Below are 23610 nucleotides of genomic sequence, written 5' to 3' on the forward strand. Positions count from 1 at the left end.
CACAGCCAGGTGTGGTGTCGCGTACCTGTGACCACACCACTTTCTGCAGCCAGTCGTGTGTCGCGTACCTGTGACCACACCACTTTCTGCAGCCAGGCGTGGTGTCTTGTACCTGTGACCACACCACTTTCTTCAAAGACTGAAGTAAAATGCTTTTGAGCCCAATGCCAGCCTGGCTACAGGGTAAGAGCCTTCTTGGAAGAAAATAAAAACAAACAAAACCCAAAAAGCACGATGCTGGATTCTGGGAGTGCAGGCTACTTGGTTTAGTGCTTTCCCACCTGTGTAAGGCCTTGGATTTAATTCCAGGACCATGTAAAACTGGGTGTGAGCCAGGCACGGTGGCACATGGCCCTTTATTTCCAGCACTGGGGCGGCAGATGCTGGCATCTTTGTGAGTTCAAGGGTAGGCAGGGCTACATAGAGACACCTTGTCTAAAAGAGAAGAAGAGGTGGAGGAGAGAAGAGGAAAGGACAGAATGAAAGCCTGTGCTGGCAGTTATGTTCTAGAATTATGTAAATCAAATCTTAGACATTTTTGAAATCTCCTTGGGTCCTCCCAAACAACAACAACAACAACCAAACAAACAATCAAACAATCCAGGCGTGGTTGGCCAGAGGATCTTCAATTCTAAGTCATCCCTCACTACGTAGCAAGTTCGGTGCGACCTGGCTCTATGGAGCCTGTTTCAAAAGCAGAGCCCTCATACAGGGTTGTAGAGGCACATTTTAGCAGAACAGATACTTAAAATTCTTACTTAGAACAAACCCTTTACCCATTTAGTGACTGAACAAAAGAGGACAAATACCTTGTTAAATTACAGATCGTTATTCAGTTTTCTTTTAGTTCCAATAAAATTATATGCTCTTCTTTAAAAACTTTATGTAATATATAAATAATTGCATTTAAACCTGTGTCAGGAATCCACGGCAGCGGTGTTTCCCCTTCATTCCGAGTGCCTACCGGTGACAAAGTTGGACTAGGAAAGTCGCTGTCCCACCCAGGATTAGACGCCCGTTTTCTGACTCAAGCCCACTCAACTGTGCGTGTTTGTTCTGAACTTGTTTGGGCTGCCCGCTGAGCAAGGGGTGATCAGCGTAATGTGGAAACCATCATTTGCTCCTGCAGAGAGCATCTGAGAGGAATTCCTGACGCTGGGAACATGAGCTGTGAGCGACATGTTTAAATTGCTAAAGACCCAAACTTTGAGTCATGTCCATCTGTCCCATGGGGGCTCACACTCTCCTCGCTTGGGATGTAGCTCACAGTGCGGGGTGGGTGGGTACTTCCTCTTGTTGTACTGAAAACCATAGAACAGAGCCACCTCTGTGCTCCTCGGTGATGGCAAGAGCGAGGGCAGCCGGAAGGAAGGTGTCCATGCGCTTCATGTGCAGGCACCGTGGTGCGAGGCCCGGGCTGTCCCCCCTTAGCACGCTCAGCAGTTCCTAGCCGTTCATCTTACCTCACTTGCAGAAGCTTATAAATCTGAAATGACTAGCCGGGCCTTACACAACCAGCGAGGTTGGGTCAAGATTTGATCCCAGATCTGTCACCCTCCCCGTGCCTACCCTGAAGCCTTTATTAGAAATCTCAAAACTACTTGACTTTCCTCATATTTTTCTTTCTAGTTAACAAGTTGGCTTGGCTTCTGAATTTCCTTGTTTTTCTCTCACTGAAGCTGCCTGGATTAGGATATGATTCTGTTGGCCCTAAATCTTTTTTTGATGTCTAAGTGGAGCAGGTTAGCTTGTAGAGGATGGGGCTGGCCCTGGGCTAAGGAGACCCAAAAGCACATCCCCTATTGCCCTTGTTTGTAACTATTTGGGGGAACCAGTGGCAGCGGTGACAGACCAGTGGCTTGCCAGTGGTGACGGAGAACTTGGGTCTGTCACCCTGTAGTTTGGGAAAATCAAGGTACTGAACTTTCTCCGCACAGGATCAGTGCAGTGGCCTTGTGGTGCTGTGAACTTGGTAGTAAGCCCTGTGACTGTGGAGGGTTCCCAGTGCCTGTGCCTGATACCAACGCTCTCCAAAGCCACAGCTCACTTTTCAGCTGCTCCTAGAAAGAATGCTTTACTTCACAGTTTCAATATGACTCCTTCCCTTCCTTCCTGTCTTCTTCCTTTTTCCCCTCCCTTCTCCCTCTCTCCTCTTTCCCCTGCCTACCCTCCATGCCCCCCCTCCCTTCTCTATTTTTTGTAAGGGTCTGCATGCTTCTGTCTGCCCCACATTCCTCTCATCGTAACTTTTAGATACCCATTTGCTCTATGCAATCCTTCTGTGAAGACTGTGCCTCATCCAGAGCCTGGCGTTCGTACACAGTAGCGGTCAGCCCATGGGCAGACTGCTTTTGCTGTAGAAAGCAAACATGCAGTTTTAAGAAGGCATTTTGGAGTGTAAAGATTAAGAGAACTGCATGTCAGTCCCATGAGAACATTCTGCTACAAGACTTCAAAGTGCTTTCCCTCAGCCCTTCTTCACGGGGGCCGAGAAGGCCCAGTGAGCTTGTGAAGAACTCACCGGTTCCACATTCCTAGAAAATCTGGAAAAGAGTCAAGGGAACCTTGTTAAGCTCTGTGGGGGAAGGAGTGATTGTGCGCAGTTGAAAAGGTATTTTGCAGTTCACAGGAACTCTAGCTCCGTCTCTGCCTCTTGCTCCCCAGCTGGAACCCTCAACCTTGTCCCTAGGACCAAGAGCTAAGTCAGTGTCCCTGAGGGGGAAGTCCCATCTTGGCCGTCCACAGGGGATAGCGGTGATGGGCCACAGCCACCAGAGCCCTCAGGAGGCACAGGGGAATGGTCAGGGCATGGGACCAGCAGGCCGTTTGGAGTGGGGCTTGCTTGGCCCCCTTCGCTCACAGCTGGGCTTTTGGCAGCCTGTCCCCGGCTGTTCAGCATGGCGACCCAAGCAGCCTGAGATTTACTAACTGTTTTACAAACATTTCCTCACCCTGGGAGGTTTGATGTGCTCCTGGCCCTCCTCAGCTCAGCTGAGCCAGAGAGCCAAACCTGCCTTTGTTTACAACTGTAACGGAAATTTTCACAGAGGGGGAAGACGCCCTCCCTGCTCTCCCAGCGTTTTATTTTTAAGTCAACACTTTCCTCAAGTTTATTTGCACTAAACCAAGTTCTCCTACAAGGTAACCCTCCATATTCAAATGGGAATTGCTGCTGCCCTATAAATAGAGGGAAGGTCGTGTGAACTGTTCAGAAGACTAGCTATCCCAGCTTCCGGGACCTTTACATTTAGTGCAGTATTTTTAAAAAATAATATTCCATGTTTGGATTTCTCTCCCTTTTTTTTTTCCCACACGCATCAGACCAAGCATTATGTGAAAAACTTGAATTTGGGAAAGATGGAGTGGAATCTTTCAAAACCAAAATACCCACGTTAAAAATAACAAGATTCGGTGCTGTGACGTTCTCAGAAACAGGATTTATAGCTAGAGCATTAAGTATTTCTAGAGTCTAATTGCCGCTGAAAACACAGTGGTATGTTCCCTCCCCTCAGGTCTCACTCCCGGCTTCTCACTTAACTTTTTCATCAGCTGAGAGTGAAAACTGCCTTGGAAACTAGTAAATCTTTAGGCAAATTTGAAAAAATTGTATGGGTGCTAGAGGAGAGTAATGGTCCTTCTGAAACCAAGGCACCCGTCAAGGAGGGAACGGCACAGGACAGGGACTGCCTGCCTCAGTCCCCTCTGCCTCAGCTCCTCAGGCCACTGCTGAAAAAGCTTTCTCTTCAATATACATGTCAAGGCAGCGCAGACAGAAGTGGATTTTTCTCCTTTCTACCTTAAAATCAGGAGGGACAAGCAAAAAAAAAAAAAAAAAAAAAAAAAAAAGCAAACAAGGGGGAAAAAAAGGTGTCTTTTCTGTGCCTTCCAGGGCCACAGCAGACAGTATGGCCTAAGAGGGCCACAGCTTCCGGATTGAAGAAAAAAAATGTGTTTTAGGAAGGAAATTTTGTTTTATTTCAACAAATCCAGCTGGTCTTCCTGGTGGGCCCCCCACATAGTGAGCAGCTATCGAACTGTCTGTTGGCCAGTGGAAGACCACCAGAGAGAGCGAAAGGGAGAATATGCTGTGCAGAGGGCCAGCACGAGGGAACCGGCAGACAAACACCATAGGTGAGCCCGTGTGATCCTCAGGAACTGCTGCAGACTTGCAGTGGCCGCAATAGCCTCCCCAGCTGGAATGTCACTGACCTTGACATAGAAGGAACAAATTGCTCTTGGTGATTACTCCCACATGCCGTCGGGCCTGCCCTGCCTCCAGGCCCAGTGAGAGCTAGGGTGTATATACCTCTTTCCTGTTCCTAAGCCCTTTGCCAAGTGGGTAGGTCCCACTCTGCCCAGTATTAAAACAGGAAATAGAAGGTTGCTAATACTCTCAGCTCACCTCTTCCTAGCCCAGAGCTGAGTAGCCACCAGGTCCCGGTGCCCTCGGCGCCCTCGGGACCCCCAGTGTGTGCTTATTCAAGAGAAGAGCAAAGCAGTTTACTTCCCCCAAGCTCTTAGTAGTCTCTACCCCAGCACAGCAGGAGAATTTGAACTCCTCCCCCACCGAAGGGTCAGTAGAGATGAGCAACTAGTACAATCATTCCTGCCTTCTGCTCTCTTTAAGTGCTGTAGGATTTTCGCATTTTCCTAGGGAGCATTTGTATAATTCACTCTTTCTAGCACTCCTAACTGTAGACACTTATTAATGTATGTTGAGTGACTAAACAAGTGAATCCTGTCAATCAAGATGCCATCTCCGCCAAACTCCAGATAATTACAAGACTATCACTGCTTCTGAAACAGGACCCGAAACTGATTTTTAGCCTATAATCAATGTATTAACTCATTTGAACTGTGGCATGCAAACTTGGATTCTAGAAGACTTGTGAACAATGTTTTGTGTGTGTGTGTGTGTGTGTGTGTGTGTGTGTGTTTGTGTGTGTGTGTGTGTGTGTTTTACAGGAGTTTCTTTGTGGTATGAAAAATAACTATATTGTTAACTGAAAGTCCAGCTTCAGAAGAGAAGACCACATTGAAAGGAGCCTGCACACAAAAGTCCTGCTCACTCTGTGACTGAGTAGTCCTTGTGGGTCCAGAAGAACTCCTTTTGAAAGACAGGCACAAGCTATAGGAGTAAGTCTCAAGTAACTCATTACTTGAAGACACAATGTTAATTAATGTGTGTTACATAGAGCCCCTTGCAGAGTGCCATGGGGAGAGGAGATGGCCCTCAAACATGTCAGCTTCCAGTGCGGCCTCCACTTCCCTTCTCTGTCGTCAGCCTGCCGTATCAGTGGTTCTGTCCCCTGTGTCCCTCATTGCCCGGAATCAGCAGCAGCATCCCTTCTCTGCACATCAGCGTTAAGGGGTATCTGCTCACTGACTGCTCCCCATGGCACCGAGATGTCCTTGTTCTTCCTGTTCTGCTCTGACAGATGCGGAAACCAATCCTAACTGGATCCTGTTCCCAGGAGCACCCACACTCCTCTGCACTAGAAGGGTGCTGTTCATCTTTGTGGGTCGATTTAGAGTCATTTGCTTCATAAACAAAAGTACAGCGAGCATCCTCTGGAATATTTCCTGTGTGCTGTCTTTTTCTTCTGGACCGGCCAATGCCTTAAAAGCGTAAATATGGGTAGGTGGGTGACTGGATGGTTAAGAGCCCTGGATACTCTTCCAAAAGATCCAGGTTCAATTCCTAGCACCTACATGGCAGCTTATAACCATCTTGAACTCTGGTTCCAAAGAATCCAATGCCCTCTTTTGGCCTCCACAGACATATGGCAAACATCTGGTACATAGTCATATATGCAGGTAAAACATCCATACACATAAAATAAATAAATAAAATGCCTTTAAAACTACTAAAAAATATTACTGATCTGAGCCAGGCAGTGATGGTACACGCCTTTAATCCCAGCACTTGGGAGCCAAGGGCAGGTACATCTCTGTGAATTTGATGCCAGTCTCATCTGCAGAGTGAGTTCCATGACAGCCAGGGCTATATAGAAAAACTCTGTCTCAAAACAAACCATGTATGTATATATGTGTACACACACACACACACACACACACACACACACACACACACACACACGCGCGCGCGCCTTGACTTGAGCATACTTTTAAGATACATATTTAGTACGGGAGGTTTAATGGCCTTTCCTAGGGCTGGTGACTTCCAGTCTATATTCCCGTGTCTGTTTCATGTAGACTTTTTTCTGCATCCCATGTTTTATAAAGCTGCTTTTCCAGGACAGGAGAAATTTCCTTCTGATGTTTTCTGCTCAGGCCTCACAGATTCTCTGGCTCACAGTGATGTTGAGTCTAGAGTTTCGTTTTCTAGCATTGTGAATGAGTCATAGTGAATCACCAAATGAATGGTGATGACCGTCACAGGGAGCCAGGGTTCTCCTGTCCCACAGCCGCCTCCCCTTGCTGAGCTTGACTTTGTCTTAAACCTCATCAGTGCGGCGGCACTCGAGCAAGAAGAGACAAGTAAAGGACCATCCTGTATGTTAAAGTCAGATGTTTTATTTTTGTTTTGTGATGTTCTGCGTGCGTGCGTGTGTGTGTGTGTGTGTGTGTGTGTGTACGCATGCATACACACATGTGTAAAGTGCTCTAGAGCTCATCCTGTGGTAAGGTACTTGCCCTCTAATCATGAGGATCTGCTCGCTCTCTTGTGGAGCTTAGGAGTCAGGCTCTCCACTCTACTATGGGACTTGGGGATTGAATTGTTGGGCTTGTTCAGTGAGCACTTCGACCCTTGAGCCATCAAGACATAGCCCATCAGAGACTCTTTTTTGTTGTTTTGTTTTTTGAGACAGGGTTTCTCTTCTATGTAATAGCTCTGGCTGTCCTGGAACTCAATCTATAGACCAAACTGGCCTAAAACTCACAGCCTCTGCCTCCTGAATGCTGGGATCACAGGCATGCGCCACCACATCTGGCCCATATAAAAGTATTGAGCCCATGCTTCTTTGGAGAAGCAAGTATCCATGTTGTTGGTGTCCCCTAGAGCAGGTTTCAGACACATTTTGTTCTCAAACAGATTATACAGAAAAATGTATGTAGGTATCTTTTCCTGTTTAAAATGCAGCTGTCCCTGGCACTGTGCCGGTGCTCTCTGCAGAGTTGTGACACACATCTCAGGGATGTGCTCAAAGAGTGGTTTCGATGCCAAAGACAAAGTGCTAAGAGAAAACACAAAGAAAGAAATGGCAGGGAAAACCCACACAGCATCTCTTGTGTACCCCAGATCCTTTGGAAGCTTAATGTGCATTTTCAACAAGGGACACCCCAAGTGATAACTCACCTTCAGGCCTGCCTCAGTGTTAAACATGTGGGCTCCTATCGCCTCCCTTGGAAACCAGCAGCTGTTCTCAGCCTGCCAGCCCCAAGTAAACATCGCCTGTGCGGAAGAGCAAGTCTGGAGTGGCTGAGTAAAAACTTAAAAGCTGTTTTGGGAAGAAGCATTACAAAAAAAAAAAAGGCCACCCCGAAACAAACAGCTAGTGAAGAAAAAGAAAATTCCATTCTGATAAGCATGCTTTCCTGCCTTGCTTAGTGTCCTGTGGAGTACAAATGGCCCTAGAGCCACTGCAGTTTTAAAAGGCTTGGAGGTGACCTTGCTGAAACCCATGCAATTGTCTTAGTTATGGTGATTATTTAATAAAATGTAAGTATCTGAATAATTAATTTATTTGACTGTATCCTTCAGCCACAGAGGCCAGAATGTCAAAGATCCAAGTAGACTGGGAAAATAGGAAAATTCTCATTATCAAGGCAAAGGGTGGAGGGAAAGGATGAAATATTTGGAATTTCAATGCAGTGGTTTCTATTTATCTGAAATGTCAAGGGCAGTGTAAAATGTATTTTTAAAATGTGTTGCTGTATGGTTTGTGCCCATTCTTGGCATGGCTATGGCTCTACAGAGGCCATTGTTCTTTGAGGAGTATGAGGGGGTGTCTTTGTCCAAAGTGACAAAAAGAGGACTTAGAAGACTGGGCTCCCTTTGTTCCTGTGCGGTGCTGTAAAATTTGGTTTGAAATTAGGACCTCAGGGAAGGACCTTCAATAGAGAGCTTTCATTTCCTGCCAGCATTTTAATCACTGTGGGGTTTAAAGTGGATGGCCAGCCAGCATAATGGCCCTATGTTTAATAGAACAGCTTGTATTTTGAAGGCCAGTGAAGGGGTCTGTCATCCGCCCAATATTCATCTTCTGTTTCCTGTCCATTTACAAAGACCGCCTACTCTTTTAGGTGGCCCCCGTGCACCATTTTGTAGTGGAACTGCTTAAAGGGACTGAACTGGGGTGAAAGTGATGCAGCCTTCAGCCAGTCACAGGACGGGTGCTAGTGAGACCCAGGGTTGGGAGCTACCCCCATCAGTTTCAAGAAGAAAGCAATAGAATTTGTTTAAGTATAGAATAATAGAAAGGCTGAAATGTATCCCTGTCCCATCGGAATTAAGAGCATCTATTGACTCCGTAGTTGTCAAGGCACTGCCACGATGGAAAGCAGTGTCATCCTGTCATGCAGTACCCTGGGAGGTAAAGGGTTCTGTTGTAGGGCATCCTGACAGAGCCATTTAGAAATTTACCTTCACAGTTTACTAAGTTATAAATGCAAGGAGCAAGCTTTGAAAGAAGGAGTCAACGTTAAAAAGTAATCGTTATAGTGTATCATGGACCTATAGCCAAGCTACTGAAGAGGGGACAGTAGGAGGCTCGCAAGTTCAAAGACAACCTAAGCTACATAAGACTCCCAAGAGAAAGGGGGGCGGGGGCCGGGGAAGCTGGGTGGTGATGGTACACACCTCTATAGGCAAAAGCAGGTGAATCTCCAAGTTCAAAGGTAGTCAGAGAGAGGGAGGGAGGGGGGGGTGGTGGGGAGATCTCTGGGACTTCTGCAAGTTGTCCTCTGACCTCCACTGGCAAACTGCCATGATGAGCATGCATGCATGCATGCATACATACACACACACGTGCATACATACATACACACACATGCATACACACACACACACACACAGTGTAATAGAAAAAGAAAAGGAGGGAATAATCTGAATTTCTTCATGCCTCATGGCCAAGAGTCAGGCAGGTCAGCAAAAGCCTCAGTGCTACTAAGTCAGCATTCTGAGCCCAGTCCCTGAACCTGCTCAGTGACCAGCAGCTGCTGTTAAAGAAGGGCACAGGTGTTTCCCTGAGAAATTGCACACTGCCTGCCTGCAGCCAGAGGGCCTGGTCAGCTCCTAACGCCCTGTGCCATCCCTCAGCCAGGAGTGCTGAAGGGAATGTAGACTCTACTTCTCCAGGTAAGGATAGGTTCACTGTGGGAAGAGGAAAGGCTAGGTAGCCCTCATTCCTCAGAACCAAAAGGATTTTCCTACTGGCTCTCATAGGCCATAGTCCCCTGGTGAGGAGGCCTTTTCATGTCCTCAGAGGACAGGGAATGACTTTAACATTCCCTCAGCGCCCACTTGCTTTCTCTTCTCTGAAATCTAAAGCCACCCCCTGCCACAGCCGGGAAATGATACAGTTGGTCACCAAGGGATCATCTTCCCCACTTACTGTGTTGTGGTTGAAAGGTATTCAAATCTAGTGTTAGGGTGCAGTGAGAACAAACCCTGACTCCAGTTCCCCAGAAGCCATGGACAAGGCGGGTGATGGCAGTGTGGCCCTGTAATCCAAGCACAGGAGTGGAGTGGGGCACAGAGGAGGATCACTGGGGCTTTCTAGCCTCCAGCCTTGCCCACAGCTGGCAGGTTCCAGATGCAGTGAGAGACTCTGTAACGCATAAGGGAGAAAGCAATTGGTGAGGTCTTCCAGTGTCTTCCTCTACCCTTACGAGTGCCATGTACATGTGCATTATGCTCATACACATATGTAGACACATATGTATACACACATCGTAAGTTAGATGCACGTGTGCAGGTGTGTGTGTGTGTGTGTGTGTGTGTGTGTGTGTGTGTGTGGGTGTGGGTGTGTAAACTGCTCTAGAGCTCATCCTGTGGTAAGGTACTTGCCTTCTAATCATGAGGACCTGTGTTCAAGCCCCTCTTCCCATATTTAAAGAGCCAAGCATTGTGGCAATCCCAGCAGAGGGGAAGCAGAAACAGACAGATCCCTGGGCCAACTCAGCCTGCTCAGTGAGAGAGCCCCTGTCAACACGAAACAAAACAGCTGCACTGCTCAACCCCTGAGGAACAGTATACACAGTTGTCACCTACCCTCTGCACATACAAATGTGCATGTTCACACATGCAAATCAGTCTGTTTTAAGAATTAGCCAGGTGTGGTGGTGCACACCTTTAGTCCCAGCACTTGGAAGGCAGAGGCAGGTGGATCCCTGTGAGTTCAAGGCCAACCTGGTCTACAAAGTCCAGGACAACCAAGGCTACACAGAGAAACTCTGTCTCAAAAAACAAACAAAAAACCAAAACAAAACAAAACAAAAAATTAAATGTAGCTGGTTGATGGTGGCGCACACCTTTAATCCCAGCACTTAGGAGGCAGAGGCAGATGATCTACAAAGCTAGTTCTGGAATAGCCAAGGGTGTACAAAGAAACCCTGTCTCAAAAAACAAATAAGTATACAAACAACAAGTATACATAGTGGTCAGTCTTGCAAACCTGTGACCCCCACTCTCCTTTGGTCCTTTTACCTTGGGTTCTTGAGTCTCTGGCTTTGGGTGTCCTGTTGTCCAATTTGATCCCCTTTGTGTTGGCCTCCCTCGGCTGAGCAGCTTCAGGAAAGCTAATGTGAAGTGAGTGCTGCTCCCAGTAAGCGCGAGGGACAGAATAGAGTGCTGTGCAGGAGCAGAGGTGGCTGGGGAGGGCGGGCAGGCAGGCTCTCCCGAGGCTGGTTTTGCATAAGTGCCTTGGTCTATAGGAGTCTGCAGCATTAGACTAAGGATGGTCTCTTGCAGTCCCCGCCATTTCTCCCAAAAATGCCCCTGACATTTCAGCCAAGGAACTATCATTGTACCCACAGCACTCAGTTCCCACACAGAGACCGAACACTGTGACACAGCCACTCAACAGTGCCTGGACGGTTCAGAGCCTGTTTGCTGGGTTAAATGTTCGGGCATAGGTTTAAAGAGAAAGCTGCCCACCAGAGCAGGGCCTTAGCATAAAGAGTGTTGCCAAAGACTTGACTATAATCCATTTCATTCACTGTTGCAGTTTGCTGTGTGGGTGTTTCCACAATGTGGGAAACTTGCTTCATTGAGGAGTCTGAATATTTTGTAAGGATGTGAAGATTATGAGTACTCTCTGAGGCGATGAGGAGGAACAAAGCAACTAATGTTAGAAAGAACTGGAATGCTGTTGTTTTCCACCATTTATAGAGCTCAGTAGGAATATTCTAGACTTGACAGATTTATATCCTCAACGTGCTCCTTAAAGATGGCATGCATGGTACCCTGTGAAGAGATCTGCTCTCTTAGAAGGGCACTCTTGGTTGACACTTAAGTAGTTCTAAAATAAGATGACGTGTCAATGAAGCCATCACTATCTATAGAAAAGAAAGTTCTTTGTCTTGAGAGAGCTACCTGGAGTTGGCTATATTAGCAAGAGCAAGGCTGTGGAGGGGTGGAGGAGCGCCTGTTGAGGTGTACTGGGAAGTGGTGGGGCCATGCCAACTTGGCCTGCAATTCTTAGTGTGTTTGCCCGTTCAGTTTCAGCACCTCTTGTAACCCACAGTGGGAAATGCATGGGCTTTGTGGATGCCCCTTTCTTAGCCAGTCGCATTTTGACTAGCGTGGTTTGTGGGTACCCTCCACGATGTTTGCCTGTATCTGGATGTTCTTCACACCTTTTTTTCCGCCTTTCCGGATGGATAATACCTGCTGTATTATATGCACACAGTGCTCAGATTGCAGAACTGAATCCCAACTCAAAAGAAATTCTGTAAGGTGGGACTCAGGTCGTAGTTTTTCTGTTTTCCTCCGAAACTAGCTCACTGTGTAGTGCATAAGTGTTAATTTCCTTTCCTTAGTAAACTGTTTCCCATGTAGTAAAGTGAGGCCATCCTACCTCATATTTCTTTTTTTTGATGTTATTTTTCTTTATATGGTATTAGGTTTCACTTTGTTAGCCCCAAACTGGCCCCAAGCTCATTTTATGGCCCAAGCTGCTCTGAAACTCATGGCTCAGCCTCTCCAGCGTTTCATAGTTGTGGGGTGTTTGTTTGTTTGTTTGTTTGTTTTAATAATGAAAGTCATCAGTATAGTCAGGAGCACAGGTAGGTATTTGTGGAAGAGATGATATTAAAACTCACACAGTTCAGTTTTCAGGATGTGGTTTAGTGCACCATGAGTGTCAAGTCTCAACTCCCAGTGGGCAGGAAGGACACAGCCAGGAAAGGACTGAATGAGATGCTCAGGGCCGCTTCTGCCCTTCTGTAACTGCCCAGGGTTGCGGAGAAAGGTCGACAATAATGTTTGTCAAAGCAAGGACCAGTGAGGGCTGTCAGCGCTTACCTGAATTCGTGTGGCGCTTTGCAAAAGCTCCAAAGCTCATTCCACCTACAGCAGCACGGGTGCGGATTCTGTCTTTAGAGTTAACACCACTCAAGTTAGTGGCCTTTCCAAAAAGGCTGAAAGGTAACTGCTGAGACCTGTAGTTAACCTGTAATGTGCCTTGGCAGCTGTGCACTATAGAGTGCTAAGAAGCATCTAGCGGTAGCCAGCTCATTAGCTTTGTCTCACACTTTCCACTTGCATGTGCTTAAGGCACTGACTGACTACACTCAAGAAACGCAGCCTGCACTACAATGACACATCTTCACCAGTAACAGATGGAAATTAACAGACTAACCGGGATCTCTTGAGAACTGGAGCAGATAAGCAGAAAATATAAGTAACCGGGATTAATTTCACATATTGTCTATTATTCTTGTTCCCTTAATCAGTCCTTGAGTTGATCTCATTCTTTGCAGATTAGGGAGCTGGCTGAGCTCCCTGAGAATCGGGGACAGGGATGCATTTCACCCATGCCCAGTGCTTTAACTCTTGTGAGAGAGAAGAGGGCCTCTTTGGGAGCCCTATGATGGGAGAGGCTATGGCAGGAGTCACCAGCACTGCGAGGCCAAACACAATCACCAGCTTGTTGGCTCCGGCTCTGAATGGGAAACCCAGATCTGATTTTCCTATCTGCCACCCACTACCTCTGCCCATTTGACATACCCGTCCTTGTTCTTTTTTATTTTTTATTTTACTTGTTTTTCAGCTTATTTTATTTATGAGATGGGGTCTTGCTATGTCATCCAAGTTCACCTTGAGTTCCGTGGTGGTCCTCCCACCTCAGGTGGTCCTCCCACCTCAGCCTCCTGAGCATTGTACCCAGCTTCCTCTCTGTTTTCAGTCTCATGTTTTGTGAAGCATCTAAACTAGATGAAACCTTCCAGGTCTATAGATTTTATTGTAGGATCACTTAGAAAATGTAGTCAGTGCTTACTGCTCAGCGCCAGATGCCTGCATCAAGTGGAAGCCAGCATCCATTTTACTGGGGATGCTGGGATGTGGGAGGCATCTCTTTATGTGGGTTTAGGGTACTCTAGTGCAAATTAAAATTGCCAAATTTAAAGTAAACACAGAAGTTTAACTTCTCGTCTCTTCACATTGGTGCTTCTTTATTTCATTAACCTCTCAGTTTTTTATACTCAGGCTTTATTCCTTGCAAATGCCATCTCTGAAAACGGTAATTTTCAACCTGGACTCCACACAGGAATTCCTTAAAGACCCTAAAGAACCCCCATTCCTAGTCTACACCCGGGACGATTTGTTCATTTAGTGTGTTTGGTATTTTGCTTGCATGTGTGTATGTGCACCACGTGTGTATATATAGTGAAAAGTTACCATTAGCTTTTAACAATATCCTCTACTTTGTTGACAGGGAAACGTCTAGATTCCTAAAAAGAGTAGATTGTTTCTCTACCTGGACAGCTTCCAGTCTCTATAATGGTTTGGAAGCATTTGTTAGGAATATTGTGGCCCAGAAGTCACTGTAGCTTAGTCAGTTTGGCTTGCCCCCATAATTGAAATTATAGGAAGCCTTTCTTGAAAAATATAAACAGGAAGTAAGAGCGGAAATACTCTTCACCCTACCATGGCTATTTGACCCACTAAAGCAACAGCCAAGTAAATGCACAGCGTATTCTGCAGACCTGGACTCACTCCAGAATTCCACATTTTTATTCCATTAGATTGTTTTGTTTTGTTTCAGACTTGGTGTCGTTAGCCAGATTCCTCAGATTTGTTGATCCTCTTGAGAAAGGCTTTTCTTCACTCTGTGCCATCTCAGGCATCTTGCCTGAACTCACCTAAACCTTCTGTCCCGCCTGTTCCACAATGTGGTGGAAAAAAAAAAAATCCCAGTTATGAGCCCACACGTCAGGCAAATGTTACTTACGACATCCCTGAGAGATTTTCAGGGTTTTGAGTGAATAGTGCTGTGAGAAGTCCCTGATAACTTAGGCAGGATTTGTGGGTTATCTGACCTTGTCCAAGTACCTCTCTCTTGTGTCAATCCATTTATGGCATCACAGCATTGCCCCAGGCAGCTAAGGGAGGAAGTGTCTGGTGGTGGTTTGTGAGAGGTTAAAACTGAACCCCTCGTTGGTTCATCAAGCCTTTCTCAGTTTCAGGTCTCTCGTTTCCCTGTGGAAGGCCATGTGCATCCGGTACTACAGTGGCTACTAGGACAGGAGATGTGCTGGCCGGAGACTTCAGACAGGACTCTCTTCAGATTGTTGGATTAGACTGAGTTCCTGTAACAAAGTAGAAAATACTCCAGCCCCAGTCTGTCTGTTCTTAGAGTGAGAGAAAATGGCCTTTTGCCATGTTGGGCATTGAACTCAGGGTCCCTCACTTGCTGTACAAGTTTCTCCCAAGGAGCTACTGCCCCAGCCCAAGAAGAAAAGACTCCGAGCACTTCATATGCTGGTGTCTGATATGTCTTATAGAAATACAGTCCTGCATGTAAAGCTGCAATGGTAACTTGTATTGTACTTTCACTGTTTTGCTACTGGGTCTCGTCTCACTAAAGAGGGTCAGTGCTGGGGCTACACGGTGTCAGACGGCCTGATATTTTCTGTTAGGTGCCAATAAGCTGAATGTCTTCATTGGTTCTCCTAATTTGTCTGTGATAAAATGGCTGCTTCTTGGAGATTGGAGAGCTGGCTCCACGATTAAGAGCACACATGGCCCTTAGCGAGGACCTAAGTCTGGTTTCCTGCACCCACATCTGGTGGTTCACGACTGCCTGCATATCCTCCACCACCACCCCACCCCCAGTATACAGAAGTATATATAATTTTTTAATCTTTTTTTAAGCCACCGCTCATGTTGTCTGAGAACATGTCAGGTGTTCACATCCTGTGAGGACAGGCGCTCAGCTAGGATTGCCGTAGGTTCCAGTGTGTCTGTGCCCCAGTTTTATTTGTTGTGCCGATGTGGGCGTGTCCACCCTACTACTTCCCATCCCGTGTCAGGCACAGTGGACTGTGTGTTGGTAACTGTTGTGTTGTTGTGATAAACTACTCCAGACAAACCAACTTGAAGAGGAGGGTTTCTTTTGCCTTGACCTTGAAGAGGGGTAATGTTTGTGATGGCACAGAAGTAGGAGCAGGAAGTGACTGGTCACATTTCCTCAGCACACAGGATGCAGAGGACAGATAGTGGGGGGGAGGGACTCTAAAACAAAGCCCACCCTCAGTGATGTGCTTCCTCCAGCAAGACTCTACCTCCTAAACACTCCATAACTTTCCCTAAACAGTTCCGCTGGCTGGGGAGCGGGAGTTTAAATACACAGTGCTGTGGAGGTCATTGCAGACGATGCTCGGCTCCTTGCGTCAACCGTGTGCATCCGGTTGTTCAGTGTCACCTGAATACAATATAAGACGTTTTCCTCGTTCTCTCTTTGCTGACAGGTCTCCAGGATCACACTTCTGAGTTCTGTAACTGAAATGTTGATAAGCCTGATAAATTTTGATAATCTTGATAAATCTGAAACATATAAGGTTACACACCTCTTTCAATGATATTGGACTTTCCTCCTGGGTAGTAGATGGTGCCCAGATAATGCTCACACAGCTTGTCTTCTAGACAGTCTATTTCTGGTAAAAAAAAAAAAAAAAAAAAAAACTCCACTCAGAAATACCAGGCTTCAAGTGGTCCCCAGCAGCGTCCTGAGTAAGAACATTCCTGTACTTCTTCACCAGGCATATTTTGCCAGCAGTTTTGGGAGTCACCCAGTGTGTAAGTTGAAGACTTGAGGGGCAGTTCCTGACCGAGATCTCTGTCTCCCTAAGGGGCACCCTTCCTTGGTCTCTGGATACCCACATCAGCAGTGCTGCCAGCTCAGGGAGTCTATGAAATTTTGATGCAGAAATTAGGTTGTTGCTTATCTTGTACCTTCCTGCTCATAGTATTGACAGTACCACTGAATTGCTGGAGGCAGATAGCATCTCAGCGATGGCTGGGCTATTTCAGCTCTCTGCCGCTGACAGCATCAGAAGTGTTTTAACAGGGTTTTAATGGGCAGCCCCTGTAGATCCTTGGAGGGTTGCAAATAGCTGCCGTGAGAAACCCTCTCCACTGCTCCGAGATGACACGCCCTCTTTTCTCGTCCCTCCAGCTGTGGCTTATTTAGATGGTCGCCTGCCTGGTGACAGGCACTTCTTATTTGGGCTGTGGAGGGCTAGGACTTGAATTCCAGAGATGAGATTGTGTAATATATAAAAAAAGGAAAGGTCTTCTAAGGACGATTTCTTCCCATCCTGATGGGGGTAAGAAAAAAGTGGGGTCACATGGGGTACACATAGGGCAAAAAAAAAGAGAGTCTAGTTAGAAATACATCTGCCATTCCCAGAACTTTCAGAGAAAAATCTTAGTGTAGCATTACAGCTGAAGTTTCCGTATGTGATGGGGTCACAGGAATCCATAGACTGTCATTCTTAAAGTCCATTTTGTAGTTTACTCAGTTTCAACATTTATTTAATACCTGTAGGCACACAAAAGAGGAATGCTGCCTTTCCACACATGAAGTTTTGTTTTGTTTTGTTTTGTTTAACTAATAATAGGTTTGTGGCTTTTTTTTTTTCTTCCTGATCTTGGGTACAACCCTGAGTGTTAAAGCACAGGGAATCAATACAGCTGTGCCCGCTTCGATTCTGTTATCCGGGTCAACAGTGCAGCTGAGCTCCCAGCCTCGTCAGGTCATAGGATGAAGAGGGTGGGTGGGCACTTTCCCTAGAAGCCTTCTTACTAAGACAGTGAGGTGAAGGAAGAATGACAGAAGGCTGATTCCCTGCCCGGGCGCACACCACAGTCCTCACACCGGCACCCAGGAACAGCCGAGTAGCCACAAAGGAACCAGAGTGCAAATCCAGGCGGTGCGTGCACTCCCTGTGGAACCCAGGGTCTGGAGGTGCCTGTCAAGCCGACCCCCACTGTTGCCATGGTTTTTCTGCATCGCTTTCCTTCTCAGAGGCACCACTGGCTGCTTTCAAGGAGAGCTAATAATATCCCCGTCTAGTGTGGGGAACAGACCCTTCACTCCAAGCTCTCCCTTCCTCAGAGTCGGTTGTTTATCATTATCGCTCTCCGCAGCGTTTTCAAGCTGCCTGAGGAAAGTCACCTATCACACACTTGGCCATTTCACAGCCTCCTCTTTCTAAGCGTGCTGATAGTCTCGGGTTATCGTCTGCCCTGCGGAGAGTTAAGATTCTTAACTGTTGTCACCAGCAGAGGCATGACTTTAGCTATTAAGAGATAAATCTGATTGTCAAGGCTGGAAGGCAAAGGAAGCTGTTTCACCTCTGGGACTTGTTCTCAGATTCTTGGGAAGCCTGTCTGCACTTCCCTTTCCTGAACTGCGTGCCCTTCCCAAAAGAGCTGATCCTGGGTTTACTTCTAGAACCGTTACCCCAACTAGGATCATGGAAAAGACCCTGTGAGCTATGCCCAGGTTTGGGGGTCTGTGGTGCACACGTTTTGCTTGTTTGTTTGTGTTTGTTTTATTGTGCTCCCACCTCCCCACGCCTGCCTTGTGGTGCGTACTTTCAAAGTCAGCAGTTAGGAGGCAGAGGCAGGCAAATCTCAGTAAGTTCAAGGTTAGTGTGGTCTGCAAAGCGAGTTCCAGTACAGCCAGGGCTACATGGTGAGACCCTAATTTGGGGGGCTGAGGCCACTGATATCCACCAAAGTGACCAGCGTTACTGAAGGGACTGAAATGCAGCTCAGTACATCTCTGCTTTACTTGGGGGGAAAAAACCATCCAAACCAGAACCACCTTATTAAACTATGAACCTTGGAACCTACTCACCCACCCAAGAACACTGTCATTGCAAGTCTATACTGGCTTCCGCCTGGCACATCCGTCCAGGTCAGCCAGAGTCTCAAGGGTTTATCGGATAGCCACGGCTGCAGGGTGTCAGTGATTGTGATGGTCATGTGTATTCAGAAGGCTGTTGCACAGCCCCCCTCCCCACCTTCAGCTCTGACAGTCTTTCTGCCCCCTTGTCTGCAGTGTTCTCTAGTAACTGGCAGGGCTTTCAGACGCTGTACTGTTGCTGATGGGATGACTGTTGACTTAATACATGGGTAGGGTGGTGATAACAGATGCATCAAGTAAAGGGAAAATGGGCAGTACCATGACTCCAGTAGACCAAGACAAGAAACTGAGAGTGGGAGCCAGAGTGAAATGACAGAAACTTAAGGACCCAGTGTAAGAGCAATCAGAGGCTTGTCAAACCACAAATTCAGTGTTTTTGTACCCCTTATTTTCTAACATCAAGAACCTCAGGCTTGACCAGGTCTTGGGGCTAGTCCCTCTTTTTCTATCTAGGTCTCAGTTTCCCTGTAAAAGTGAGAGTGTAGAGAGAGAGAGAGAGAGAGAGAGACAGAGAGAGAGAGAGAGAGAGAGAGAGAGAGAGAGAGAGAGAGAGAGAGAAGGGAAGGAGGAGGAAGAAGAGGAAGAGGAGGAGGAGGAAGAAAAGGAAACTAATTGGCTGCATTTTGCCCGAGGTGGGCATGTTCCTATCCTAGTGTCTTCCTGTCAAATCTCTGCCTCATGTAACTCACTCAGCAAGGGTAATTTGCATTTGTAACCTGTGATCCAGTGTTCTGGGACAGTGTCTAAAACTCCAGGTAGGGTCTCCTGCCGTGTGGACATTTAGTTTTGTTTGGCTTTCTTTATTTTGGTTTTGATCTTAGTGCCAGACTTGAGTTTTCACTGATCTCTTGTTTCTATCTCCCAGTTGCTAGGCTGCAGGGGTGCGCCTGGCTGGGTTCTGTTTTGAGGGTCATTTTAGTCACAGTGCCCCCCCCCCCAACTCCTGTTTTGCTCCCTTTCCAAAAGAGAGCGACATTGCAGGCCACACGATTCTCTAGATTTCTCTCAGTGATGCTATCTCACTACTCAGCTGTTCCCTGTTGCTAGGTAGGTGGTCCCCACATTTGATTATTAAAATTTACAAAATTGAAGAGTACCAATGCAGTATCCCCCACCCTTCCTTTCTACAACTGCATTTGACAACTGTGGAACACATTTCCTGCTAAGAGTAATTTTCCTTTCAATAAATGACAGGGTACAGAGCTTTAAATACACACACACACACACACACACACACACACACACACACACACACACACCATTACAAAGTTAGAAGCATTCTTTTATCAAGTTGCTATCCAACCTTGTTACTCCCTAGTATGCCCTGGGGTGCTGTGTGCCACCTCATGCCAGACATTTTCCTGTTTTATTTACCACTTGTGGGTGCCCAGATGAAAATATCTTTAACCTTAGTCATCATAAGCAGCTATGGGGACATTCAGCCCTTCTTTCTGCTTTGAATTTTGAGTACTGAAGGAGATGACAGGCAGAACTTGAACACTGAGATAGGCAGGAAAAGTGCCTGGTTGGTTTTGCCTGTTCTACAGGATATGACAAGGACCACAGAGGGAGGTAAGGTTTGAAAAATCAAAATACAGGCCTGGAGAGATGACTCAGTAGTTAAGAGCACTGCCTGCTCTTCCAGAAGTCCTGAGTTCAATTCCCAGCAACTACATGGTGGCTCACAACCATCTATAACGAGATCTGATGCCCTCTTCTGGCCTGCACGTGTACATGCAAACAAAGCACTGTATACATAATAATAAATAAGTAAATCTTTAAAAAGAAAGAAAGAAAGAAACGGCAGAATGCAGAATATATAGCTCTGAGGGTTTTTGGAGGTTTTTTTATATCTGTGGAATCAGTCGTGTTTGTTTGTTTATAGAGAGTAGTGTTTGTTTGTTTGTTTATTTATAAGACAGGGTCTCACTGTTTAACTCTGGCTGTCCTGAAACTCACTGCATAGACCAGACTTTCCTCTGCCTCCAGAGTGCTGGTATTAAAGGCCTGTTCCACCTGCTAAAGAATTTTCATCTTTTTTTTTCCACTTCTTTGCCATTGTTGTTGTTCTTAGTTGTCTGTGCACTGGAGCTTATACTTTAACATGGAAAATTGACTTTCAGGGGTTTGGACTGGGGAGTGTTTGATGGTAGTGGTAGATTCGTGTTTTATTCTTTGCTTTTTTGTTATATGAGTTGGGTGGGAGTGAGACAGGGTCATTCTGTGTTGTTCCTGCCTCCTGAGTGCTGGGGTCACAGACATGTACCTAGCTTAAGTGAGGTGAATTTTAAGAATCAATTCATATAATGCAGTATATCTAAAACATTGTCATGTTGAGACTTATTCAATATAGATGCTATTCATGAATATGTTACCTTTTTTTAAGTGCTCAGTTTTCCAGCCTCACTATAGTTGGACTCAAAGTACATTTCACTCAGATAAGCCTGTTCAAAAGCTTAGTAGCCATGTGCTGCTAGTGGCCACTGTACTGATTAGCATGGAATTGGAACACAGACCCCACGATCTATTCTCCTGCCTTTACTTTTGTGAACACAAAGGGAAACACTGGGCTTGAACTCAGAGTCAGTCCTGGATTTCCTGATGGCTGTATTGACCGTTTCTAGACATTTGTGACATGGCACAAGTTATTCCAAGTGAAATTTGGTCACTATCATTTGCAAGAGATTTGCAGGCAGTCCTGGAGTGAGGAAGCCCTTGCATGTAGCAAGTCTCTCCTTGTGGATTTGTGGACTTTGCTCTGCTTTTTCCCTTTTTCATGGAGAATAACACTCACCTTTCTTCCTTTCCTGACCAAGGCTGGCTTCAGCTTTGGATCTAATGACTTTGGAAGAGCACAGATTACATGCTGCACATGTTACCTCTTTTCACTTAGCAAGTGACCTTCTAAATTGCCAGCACTGATCTAATTCCAGTCACTTCTAAAGTTTACCTTTTACACTTGTGTTGGTTTTAGCCAGTGGCTATTGTGTCAAAGGTCATGAACTTGTACACTTCCTCACAGAGATTCTCAGTATGGTGTCGAGGGTGCCAAGGTCTTTCTGTGTCGGCTTGTTTGATTCTGCTGTCACTGATCTGATCATAAAATCAAATGGCCTTTATTATTTCAAAGAACAGCAGAGGACAAAGGAGAAGCGAGAGGAATGAATGCATCAGCTTAGCATCCTGATTATTTTAAAGTCTTTCTGTAACTTGTGTCCTCATGGATGACATTTTAACAGCTTAGAGCATCTAATTGAAAACAGATTCCCAAATCTCTTTGGATCAAGAAACAGCAGTAAGCTCAGGGCATCCTAGCCCCGTCACTCAGAAATGCCCAGGTGTCCTTATACATGATGCACATGTCATCAGTTTACTCTCTCAGCATCATTTTTTGCCTAAAAGGTTCATTTGGCCTAGTGTGGCGCTGAAGAGGATATTTGGTTCTATTTTATTTACTTGTGGGGTTATTTGGTTTTGGTTTTTCGAGACAGGGTTTCTCTGTGTAGCCTTGGCGGTCCTTGACTTGCTTTGTAGGCCGGGCTGGCCTTGAACTCACAGGGATCCACTGCCTCTGCTGCCACTGCTTACATTAAAGGCGTGCACCACCATAACTGTCCAAATTTGTTTGTCTGTTTGTTTTTGTTTTTCGAGACAAGGTTTCTCTGTGTAGCCCTGCCTCTTAGTTTATTTTAAGAGATGGGAACCAAGACCAAGAGGGTAGAGCTTAGTTACTGGCAATAGCTCAAAGGGTTTATTACCCTTATGTTGTGACACAATCTCACTATGTAACTCTGCCTAGCCTGGGACTAGGTTTGTAGCCAGAGGTTGGCCTACTTCTACCTCCCAACTCTGGGACTAAAGGTGCAAGCCACCACACTCAACTATTTTCCTTATATGTGGAACCATAACACCCCCCCCCACAACAGATTAGCTTCAGACTGTTAGATTACACATTGGAAACAGGCTGGGATTTACTCTATCACGTGCTCTTCCTCCTTTGATCTTCTGTGCTCAGATATAATGAACGGCCCTAATTCAACTGCTTACCACAGGTGTGTCTGCACGTAAATGTAGAAAAGATTCTATAGAGAATTCAGGAAATGCTTGTTCTCTGTTACTCGCTTTTCAAGTAAATCCAGCTTGCTCCACCACCAAAAGGAGCAATATTAGAAGAATTTGAACTATGCCAACAGTTAGGGTTGTATTTTCATAGTTGGAAGAGAAACGTTCACATGATTTAAAAAAATATTTTATAACCTGGAACAGGAGAGCTGGGTCCCGAGTTAGGACCACTTGTTACTCTTGCGAAGGACTGGATCTAGTTCCCAGCGCCCACATGAGGGTTTAAAACCATCTGTAGCTCCAGCTCCTGGGGCTCTGAGTCCGTCAAACCACTAAGGCATCAGATGTGCATGTGGTGCATATACATGCATGCTGGAAAATGTGTTTTAACCCTTTGTGCAGAGATCTTTCTCTGGTTCATGCTTGGCTTCTCCCCTCTCCTCCCCAGCCCACCCCCACCAGACTGTGACTCCCATTTTGAAGACCTGGGCTTTGAACTGTTTTAGCGGTAGGGAAATCCTTTACTGTTTTGCTTTGAGATTCTCTTAAACCCAGTTACACTTGCAAGCTGTGGAGACCATAGGCACGCTGACATCTCTAACCAGATACGGCCTGCACAGGAAACCATCATTGATCATGTTTTTGAGGCAGCCCCAGTCCGAATTGGTGAATCACTTTCTCACACTTCTAAATTCTTCATTCAAGTAGCTCTAATAGCAGTGTGGAGGCACTAACTATGTCCCTTTTGACCAGTCCTTGGTTCTGCAGCCACAGCCTGCTATCAGTGTTTAATCCTAAAAATTAATGTTGACACTATACTATCCTCACTTACACACAAATGTAGCATATTCTGTATTGATTTTGTTATTTCCTAACCACTATTAATTTTTTTCTTTTCTTCCCCCCCCCCCCCTTTGGTTTTTCAAGACAAGGTTCCTCTGTGTAGCCATGACTGTCCTGGACTTGCTTTGTAGACCAGGCTGTCCTTGAACTCACAGAGATCCGCCTTCCTCTGCCTCCTGAGTGCTGGGATTAAAGGTGTGTGCCACCACACCTGACTCACAAAACCAGGTTTATAAAGTTTATTTTAGAACTGCCTCAGTGCCGTACATGTGGCAAAGCCGCTTTAACCTGGTCCTCCTTC

The 23610-nt window shown here is 46.1% G+C and overlaps 1 protein-coding gene and 1 long non-coding RNA gene across 8 annotated transcripts in view; one reads left to right on the forward strand and one right to left on the reverse strand.

Annotated features, from left to right (window-relative positions):
• LOC311609883 overlaps positions 1-18887 on the reverse strand; it is a 35227-nt gene extending 16340 nt beyond the window's left edge. Inside the window, exon 1 of the long non-coding RNA XR_014783530.1 lies at positions 9579-18887. This is a non-coding gene — a long non-coding RNA (uncharacterized lncRNA). The remainder of the gene's footprint in view (positions 1-9578) is intronic.
• BCAS3 (BCAS3 microtubule associated cell migration factor) overlaps positions 1-23610 on the forward strand; it is a 469548-nt gene that overhangs the window by 298152 nt on the left and 147786 nt on the right. The gene's annotated exons all lie outside the window — the stretch shown is intronic.

Source organism: Acomys minous (assembly GCF_964271855.1).
Source record: "Acomys minous genome assembly, chromosome: 12".
NCBI lineage: Eukaryota > Metazoa > Chordata > Mammalia > Rodentia > Muridae > Acomys > Acomys minous.